Below are 10,457 nucleotides of genomic sequence, written 5' to 3' on the forward strand. Positions count from 1 at the left end.
TTAAAATTTATTTCTTTTGACCAAGTCAGACGATACAGGCGATATGCTCTTTTTATGAAGTGAGATCAGAACTTTCTTCTGAGGCACTTTTTACTTTAACTGAGTGTGACAGATGAGTTTGTTTTTCTGATGTAAGAAACAAATAAAATGTTTTTTTTTTTATGTAAATAAAACTATTTCCTTAATCATGAAACGTCTGCTAGCAAGAACGCTATATGTATGTTTATGATGCTCTACACTGAATGCTTTCATTCATGTAAATGTTTAATATTATTTGTTAATATTGTAAATGTAAATGCTTTTTATTGTATTTATCACATCAAATTTACTAACTGACAGGGTCAGAAGTTATGTTGTTGCAATGACCGATTCCAGGAATTTCACTTTTCTGGTTGTGACACTGCCTCAAAAATAATAATATTGTAATTGTAAAATTGATTGAAAGCATCTGCTAAATGAGCAACAGGGACCATAATTCATACCTTCACTAAAGCAATTCATGAGTAATGCTAAGGGAATATTCCCATCTTCCCACAGGAGAAGAAGCAAGCAGGAGGAATTACTCCAGGAGAAACTACTGACATACTATTGTAAAGATGGAGATTAAGGAAGAACCCTGCAGAATAAAAGATGAAGATACAGAGGAACAAATAGGTTGGTGTTTTCCTTCATTCTCTTTAATGACTGATGAGGAACATTAAAATGAAAACTGACATATAAAAATATATTTAGATCAAGATACTACCAGACTTAATTGTGAACTTGATTTTTGCTCAGTAGAGGCACGTCTATATTTCTGATTTTTCTCTTTTGTCTTTCTTTAATTGGATTTTGGGAAGTGAACGAAGACAAATGGCATCATTTTCAAAAACCTTATTTCCTAAATGAAGATGGAAACGCTATAATTTCACAGACTGCAAAGAATTTCACACAGAAACGGCCTAAAAAAACTGGAATCAAAGATTTTTTCACCTGTTCTGAGTGTGGAAAGAGTTACATGCATAAAAAAAAATTAAATGTGCACATGAGAATTCACACTGGGGAGAGACCGTTCAAATGTGCTGAGTGTGGAAAGAGTTACACTCAGAAAGGACACTTTAATGAGCACATGAGGATCCACACTGGAGAAAGGCCTTATACGTGCACTCAGTGTGGAAAGAGTTTCATTCACAAAAGAAGCCTTAATGTGCACATGAGAATTCACACCGGAGAAAAGCCGTTCACATGCTCTCAGTGTGGAAAGAGTTTCATTCACAAGGAAAGCTTAAATTTGCACATGAGGACTCACACGGGAGAAAAGCCGTTCATTTGCACTCATTGTGGAAAGAGTTTCAATAACAAAGGAAACTTAAATGTGCACATTAGAATTCACACCGGAGAAAAGCCGTTCACATGCTCTCAGTGTGAGAAGAGTTTCACTCACAAAGAAAGCTTAAATTTCCACCTGAGATCTCACACTGGAGAAAGGCCTTATACATGCACTCTGTGTGAAAAGAGTTTCATTCAGAAGGGACACTTTAATACGCACATGAGAATTCACACTGGAGAAAAAACATTCATATGCAATTAGTGTGGAAAGAGTTTTACTTTCAAAAGCTCTGTCAAAGATCAACTAGAGAGTTGTTAAGCGTTGATCATTGTGATAAACATTTGTTGTGGCATCAAACTGTAAGAACACTTACAAACCTTAAAGTCCCACTCCGATCATATTTCGAGCTATTTTTAAACATTCTCAGTGGTCTTTAAATGATGATTATGCCGTTTTTAGCCAAAATCACAAAACCTGTGCCGTTTTCTGGGACTTCGCTTCAGCAGAGCGGCAGTAGCTCATTAGCAATTCGCCGGTGCGTTGTGGGCGGAGCCGTTGGCACGGAGACGACCCTCCTCTCCTCTGTACGTTCACACCCGCCGGCGCCGACTTGAGCTTCCGAGAAAACGGAGGAGAAGCTGATCATCGCCGTTGCTGGGTTTCCTATCATTATCGGATTAATTGCAGTTTAACCATCACAGAGTGAAAGCTTATCATTATGTGTTTTTAAGTCCTGCCAGTTTAACAGGGCGCGCTTGACAGGGCATATAAGAACGAGGAGAGAGAGAGAGAGAGAGAGAGAGCCCCGGCAGCGCGCGCGCACTCACTAATAATAATAAATAATAATGTGACCAAAACGGTTATACAAATGCTGTCATTATAAAAGGTTTCTAGTGTCAATGTATTGCTTGTTTATTCTGTTTACTTTTCATGGTGTGGCACTTCTCTTCTCCCATGATCGAACATAGAATGCTGCTACTTCAGAGCGGCCATAAGCGTCAACAAGCTTCCTCGTACTTTTTGACAAGCGTCCTTGACAGGGCGGCCAGAGCTTCTTTGCCGCTCAAGTCGGCGGCGGTGTGAACGTACAGTTAGCAACCCGCTACCGCACATAGGTGTTGATCCGCCATCGTCTTCTCTACTCCTCAGAACCTGAGCGGGCGGGGGCGGAGGGGAGTATGAGCTTGTGGCCCCACCCAGTGGAGTTACTACGTCACAACTCCAGTCTATTTTAGCTGGCATTTTAGCGCCTGCTACTGATTCACAGCCATTTGAATGCAGAAATACTCAGAAATACAACTTCTTTATTTTGAAATGTGGCAAGCAGTGCGGGGGCCGAGAGAACGGTGTGAGGCCGGTGGAGTGGTTGATAACGAGCCTCTCACGGAGGAACTCCGGATGTTTAACCCTTGTGTTATGTTGGAATTCTGTGCACTCCCCTTACGCCCGTTTCACACATACTCCGTGTGCAGTGCGTATGCGGTGAGTGTTGCAGTGCGTATGCGGTGCAGGAGCAGCACGCGCAATAGTGCTTTCACATATGCTGCGTTTGCAGTGCGTAACTGATCCGGGGCTGTACAAAATACATACTCTATTTGTATTTCAAATCCAGAAGTTATTAGCAACTTTTTATTTTAAAAAAGTTTTTTTGTCAGCATTGCGATTCTCTTTGTACACATATACACTCTTTAATAGACGTATTCACGTTTAAATACAATTTAAACAACGTATTATTCAATGCATTATACTTCTATATAATTATATATTAAGTTGCTCAAGCAAGTGGTAAAAAATGTAACCATGTAATTATATTAAAATCGCATAGCCTACATTTTTCAATTACAGCTATAAAATTGACAAAAACAGCAGACTCATACTTTTTCTTTTGCATAATTTAAATCTTTATACAATAAATCTTGCATGTCACAAATAACTTGTTTTTCCACCTCCACGAATGAGACGAGTGTTGTTCATTATGTTGCCTTGTTGAAATATGTATTTTCCCTTGATTTACCCTGCGGTCTTAACGTCTCAGCATTGCGATTCTCTTTGTACACATATACACTCTTTAATAGACGAGACGTATGCACGTTTAAACACAATTTAAACAACATAGGCCTATTATTCATTGCATTACTTCTACTTCTATTAGCCTAAGTTCCTCAAGCAGTGGTCAAATATTTAACCATGTAGGCTACTTATATAAAAATCGCAAACATTTTAAATTAAAACTTAAAATTGACAAAAACAGCCGACTCTCATATATTTTCTTTTGCATTTATTAATACAATAAATCTTGCATGTTACAAAGAACTTGTTTTTCCACCTCCACGAATGAGACGAGTGTCGTTATGTCGCCTTGTTGAGGTAAATTGTAGTTTCCCTTGCTTTACCCCGGTCTTAAAGTGAAAATAGTATTTAATTAAATACATTTATGGTGAGATTACTACATTTTATTTAATTAATCGCATTTATGGTGAAATTACTACATTTTTAGGTCATTCTGTGTTCATTTTGACCATGAAACATGCGCTGTCACTTTAATTCAGCGTGTGCAGCACAGCAAAAATAGACTCGGTGCGGAAACGATCGCTGCACTGCTGTATACCATAGACAGTAAAAGAAATGGACACAGCGACCCCATTGGAACTCAATTGAGACAAGTGAAGCCCATTTTTAGCGATTTCTTAGCACTTCCTTTCCTGACGCGCAGACTCAAACCGTGCAAAGCGTTACACGGACCACGTGAGCAACCCGTCTGTCTTCTAGTAGCTGTGCCAAGAGAAATCGGAATCATTCCCTTCCGAATCTTGCAGAGACGGAGAGTGTGAGTAGGAGCTGTCCATGAGCTTGGAGCAGGAGCAACTTTTGCAAGGTATTCTGATTAATTATATTGTCATTTTGCCTCCACGTCCCCCCGATTGCCCGCGAGCTTCTCCTCCCGTCCATACGGTAATCTCTCTACTGTGCGACAGAGAGTCGCGTGGTTATGACGCAATCGTTAGCCTACTTTTACAAAAACTGCTTCTACGGGGCCATAACATAAGCTACAAGGTAATGGAGCATTTTATACATTGTCATGTTTCTTTAGAAATAAATAATGGACAAATGGAGTCTTTAAACGCCTCAGATGTAAAGTTATTCGCTGTCAAAGTGACGCCAAAATGAATGGGAGTCAATGGGATGCTAACTGCAGGTGAAGTTCTGCTACAAGATGGCGGCACGCGGCCGACTTCAACTTCCGGTCGAATTCCTTACCCCCTGCTGTATACGCACCGCAACTGGAACGGATCGACGGACTGCAACCGCGTGCAGTGTGAAAGCTTGAACCTGTTAACATGGGTACGGAAAAAAATACGCACCGCATACGCACTGCAAACGGAGTATGTGTGAAACGGGCGTTATGGTTCGGGTCAAATTGACCCTAATTGGATTCAATACAATTCCTCAAAAATCACACTATGAAAAACAACAAAGATTCAGGTACAAACTGTAAACTTTTAATATCAACATTTGTCAAATTTTCCAAAAAATATATATCTGAAGATATGATTTAATGAAAATGTTTTTTAACCATTTTTTAAAACTGTTTTGTTTTGACAAAATTTGAATATACATTATATTTATATATATTTGAATATACATTTTTTTTTCTTTTTTTTTTTCTTAGAACATCATAACTGAACAATTAATCAATCTGCTCATCTGCTCATGTCGAAGTCTCAAGATATTTCAGATATCTTGAATATATAAATGAGAGCTTATTTTACTATCTGTGTCTGTCAAAGATTTTCATTTGTAATTTGCAATTAATTCTGAACACCATGATTTAGCTTTTTCAAGTGTGTTTGGTTTGGGTTAGAGCACTTTTAGATACACTTACACTTTAGAACTGGAATTGATGCCCTGACATACATAAAATAAATGTTTTTATTTTGTGTCTGTACATTTGCTTTTGAATAGCTGCCTATGATGGTCAAATTGACCTGCGAACATCACAAACGTAATAGTAATTTTGTTTTTATATGTCAAAAAAAAAAAATACCAGCATGTTGAAACTTTGCATGCATGTTCATGATGATAAATGCGAAAAAGTCACAAAATATCAAGAAAAAAAAAAAGATTTAATATTATTTCAGGTAGCTTGAAAAAATAAATGATAGGTAATTTTTACCATCTGTGGCTGACAAAATATTTTTCTGTATTGAAATAAGTGTGGAAAACCTAATTTTTTAGCTTCATAAGGTAGTAAAAAAATAAAATAACAAAGTATAACCAAGAAATGTTATTATTTTGGGTCCGTACAGTTGCCTTAGAGCGTTAAAATATGCGGGTCAAATTGACCCGCGAACATCACGAACGTAACAGTAATTTTGTTTGTATATGTCAAAAAACACCAGCATGTTGAAACTTTGCATGCATGATGATGATAAATGAGAAAAAGTCACAAAATATCAAGAAAAAAAAAACATAGGTTAACCAGTATTTCCAGCAACTATAAAATCTAAACGGGTCAAATTGACCCGCAACATAACACAAGGGATAAAAGGAGGAGCGACGAGAATATTTATATATCCATATTTTAAAATGTATTGACTAAAATAACTAGCTTCCGGCAGGCGGTAACCTTTGAGAGTAACCTTTGACGATGTATGGCGTATGATGTAGGAGTAGCGTAAGCTTTGACGCCTCAAGCGGTTCAAACAAACAGGGCTGGGCCACAAACTCAAGCTCCTCTGACATTTCTCTTTAAAAATTCTCGTTTTAGATTTCTAATTCGTGACTGGTGTTTTTTTTTTGCTCTCTCCTTTGCACTTCCGCATTCGTCATTATGTTGTGCGTCGGGTGAAGTGTTAAGCCGCTTGTCCACCAGCGTCTCGATTTCTGACGCGACGCCAAAGCCCATTCATTTCCTATGGAACTACGTCAGGCAGCAAAAACGCCCCGCAAAGCATGATGGGTCACGTCGCGTCGATTTGGTCAACAGCGGCGCTGCAAAAAAGTATCTCTCGGTGGATACTTTATGCAAATGAGAGCGTCAAAACGCGGGGCAGCAGCCAATGAAAACTCAGCGGCGAGAATTTGTGTATGAGCGTTGCTATGGTTTCATATTTAACCAAGCAGCGAAAACGTCACAGGCTTCGCGTCGGAACAGAAATTGATCGGACGCTGGTGGACAAGCGGCTTTACTCTTTCGCTGTAATTCGATGCGTACGGCCGTCTGCCAGAAGCTAGTTATTGTAGTCGATAATTATATATGTAATTAATTATATTTTTCTTACACTAACGCATCGCTTCATTTCAGAAGGCCTTTATTAACCCCGGGAGTGCCGTGCCGAGCACTTTAATCACGAATAGATGCGCTTTTAATGGACTTCAAAACAGAAACAACCATTCACTGCCGAAGAGCCAGGACATTTAAAAATAAAAATATATCTCCGACTGTATTCATCTAAAAAAGAATGTCATTTACACCTAAGATGGCTTGAGGGTGAGTTAATCATGAGCTAATTTTCATTTTTGGGTGAACTATCCCTCTAAATACCCAAATGTAAGATGTTTAATGAATTTATATATCAAAAATTTCACTTAGGAATATTCTTACGACTTAACATTTCCGTGAATCTGAACCTCGTTACATTCATGTGGCTGCAACTTTTGTTCTTTTTCTTTAAAAATGCATGAGCGTGTTCATACTGGTGTGAGACTGTGGGAAGAACTTTATTTCATCTGGCGACTCATGAGAGAGTTCATACGGGAGAGAAACCGTACAATGTGGGAAGAGATTCAACCAATCATCTAATCTACAGTTTCATGAGAAAAGGGCATTGCCCAACATTGTCTAGAAAGCAAAGTTCATGATCAGATCCATCACTTTCAAGTAAATACCTTAATATAATTCCAATAAAGCAAAAGCTGGAATTTCTTGCAACATAGTCATTTCTTGACTTGACTTTTATTATTAATGTTTTCATTGGGGAGTAAATATAGCAAAACTAAGCATCTCCATCCATATGGTGTACACATTTAGTTTGTTTGTCTTGCTGTTAAGAAGTGATGTTAATATTATTTTTTTAAATTTTTTTAATGTCATTTGTTGTATCTATTGCAACTTACATTGTATTACATCAAAATTGTTACCACGAGAAAAACTTAAAGGGATAGTTCACCTAAAAATGAAGATTGTCATTATTTACTCACCCTCATGTCGTTCCAAACCCGTAAGTCTTTCGTTCATCTTCTGAACACAAATCAAGTTTTTTTTTTTACATTGTTAGCTAACTGCATGATTTGTATATGTACATTTCTGAAATACATAACTTTAACTCTGTCATCTCTGATAACAGAACAATCTAAATTGTAATGTAGACATTGTTGCATTTTCTGTAAAGCTGCTTTGAAACAAAATGTATTGTAAAAAGCGCTATACAAATAAATGTGAATTGAATTAAAAAGATTAAAAAAAAAAAATTCAATTTATATTCCTTCTCAAAATATGGACTTTTATATAATGGACTGTTATATATTTTTATATATTTTACTCAACAATATAATGGACTAATATATGCACTACTGAGACGATCAAGTTAAATATAAAAATTGGTCCGTGTCTGTGGGAAAATCAGCTGCCATCTAGTTGTTTAAAAGGTAAACTAAAACTAAAATAACATGGTATTTTATCAGCAATATGGTAAAAATCTGATGCAAATAATTTAGTAAATAGAATTTCTAATAGAAAACGATTCAAAATCTAATAAATAACATTCATATATTGTAAATATCTCTTTCCAAGATATTTTTATAACATTTAAACTGTGCTGGGTAGATCATTTACAATTTGTAGTCCAGTACTGATTCCAATTATGACACAAATTTTAGTTGGTAACGTAATCCTTTACATTGTTGATGTAAAAGCGAGGGACTTTGGTGTAATGCACTGATGTTTATGAATGTTTAATGAATGTTTAGGCAGGAGGAATTACTCCAGGAGAAACTACGGACATACTATTGTAAAGATGGAGTTTAAGGAAGAACCCTGCAGAATAAAAGATGAAGATACAGAGGAACAAATAGGTTGGTGTTTTCCTTCATTCTCTTTAATGACTGATGAGGAACATTAAAGGGATAGTTCACTTTGAAAATAAATTTTGGTATGTTTTAGCTTACCTCAAGGGCATCCAAGATGTAGGTGTCTTTTTTTCCGCAGTAGTTTCAATTTGGATATTTTTAGGTCAAACCGTTCTTGTCTGTCAGTCATATAATGCAGGTCTATGGTCACTGTCTCAAAGAGCATGCACAAAGTCCAAATTAAAACAATTCCCATCGTCCAAATTAAACAATTCCCCATCGTAAGTACACATTGATGGCCTAAGACACGAAACGAGCGGTTTGTGTGAGAAAACGAACAGTATTTATATCGTTGTTATCTCTTGAAAACAGCACACGTCCAAATGATCTGACGGCGCGGGCAGGTATAGATATATACATAGATGTCGCCTTGGCTACGGTTTCGTTCCAATGAACTGCAGTAGCGAAGGCGACATCTAGTGTATACATCTATACCCGCCCGCTAGCGGGTATAGATGTATACACTAGATGTCGCTAGGCTACGGTTTCGTTCCAATGAACTGCAGTAGCCAAGGCGACATCTATGTATATATCTATACCCGCCCGCGCCGTCAGATCATTTGGACGTGTGCTGTTTTCAAGAGATGACAACGATATAAATACTGTTCGTTTTCTCACACAAACCGCTCGTTTCGTGTCTTAGGCCATCAATGTGTACTTACGATGGGGAATTGTTTAATTTGGACGATGGGAATTGTTTTAATTTGGACTTTGTGCATGCTCTTTGAGACAGTGACCATCGACCTGCATTATATGACTGACAGACAAGAACGGTTTGACCTAAAAATATCAAAATTGAAACTACTGCGGAAACAAAGACACCTACATCTTGGATGCCCTTGAGGTAAGCTAAAACATATCAAAAATTAATTTCAAAGTGAACTATCCCTTTAAGATGAAAACTGACATATAACAATATTTATAAAACTAGATACTAGTAGACTCAGTAGTAAACTAGATTTGTGCTAAATTGGGGCTCCCTGAATTTCTTTTTCTTTCTGATTTGTCTATCTCCAACTGAACTATGGTAATTTAATGTTGATTTTAGACCTGATGGAAGTGAATGAAGACAAACAGCACCAGGTTCGTAAACCTCATAATTTTACGAATGAAGATGGAAACATCATCACACTGACTGAAAAGAATTTCATACAGAAAAGTGCTGGAAAAACTGGAGTCAAAGGATCTTTCACCTGCTCTGAGTGTGGAAAGAGTTTCATACATAAAACAAACCTTAAGATACACATGAGGATTCACACTGGAGAAAGGCCGTTCTCATGCACTCAGTGTGGAAAGAGTTTCACTCAATCATCAGCGCCGTCACTCTGGAGTGAGATCATTCCGCTGTGATCATTGTGAGAAAACATTTGTTGTGGAATCAAACTTTAAAACACATCTTAAACTTCACACTGGTGTGAAGCCTCATGTCTGTTCATTTTGTGAAAAGAGTTTTACACTATTGCGTTCTTTGAAAGAGCATGAGAGAATTCATACTGGTGTGAAACCTCATTGTTCTCACTGTGGAAAGAGTTTTACTAGATCCAGTAACTTAAAAAAACACCAGCAAGTTCATACTGGAGAGAAACCGTACAAGTGCTCACACTGTGGAAAGAGTTTCTCTCGGTCAGGAACCCTGAAAGTTCATGAGAGAGTTCATATTGGAGAGAAGCCGTACAAGTGTTCACGCTGTGGAAAGAGTTTCTCTCATTCAGGACACCGGAAAGATCATGAGAGAATTCATTCTGGAGAAAAACCGTACATGTGTTCACACTGTGGAAAGAGTTTCTCTCGGTCAGGAACCCTGAAAGTTCATGAGAGAGTTCATATTGGAGAGAAGCTGCACTAGTGCATTTTATGTTCCTAAATCCGAACCGCTGAAGACGCAGTGGCTGAGTTTTGTTTTCGAAGGGAATATTCCCCACAATCATCGTCAATGCTTTCATGTTTGTGCGAATCATTTCTCACCAGACTGCTTTATAAACGAGAACATTGAAAAAGGTATTAGCTCCTGTCTGAGTAT

The 10,457-nt window shown here is 37.6% G+C and overlaps 1 long non-coding RNA gene across 1 annotated transcript; it reads left to right on the forward strand.

Moving 5' to 3' along the window:
• Positions 1 to 537: 537 nt before the first annotated feature.
• LOC311277874 lies at positions 538 to 10,154 on the forward strand. Its single transcript, XR_014625338.1, has 3 exons — positions 538 to 654; positions 8,279 to 8,383; positions 9,486 to 10,154. It is a non-coding gene; the product is annotated as an uncharacterized lncRNA (long non-coding RNA).
• The last annotated feature ends 303 nt before the right edge of the window (positions 10,155 to 10,457 follow it).

Source organism: Rutilus rutilus, assembly GCF_951802725.1.
Source record: "Rutilus rutilus genome assembly, chromosome: 18".
In the NCBI taxonomy this organism is placed as follows: domain Eukaryota; kingdom Metazoa; phylum Chordata; class Actinopteri; order Cypriniformes; family Leuciscidae; genus Rutilus; species Rutilus rutilus.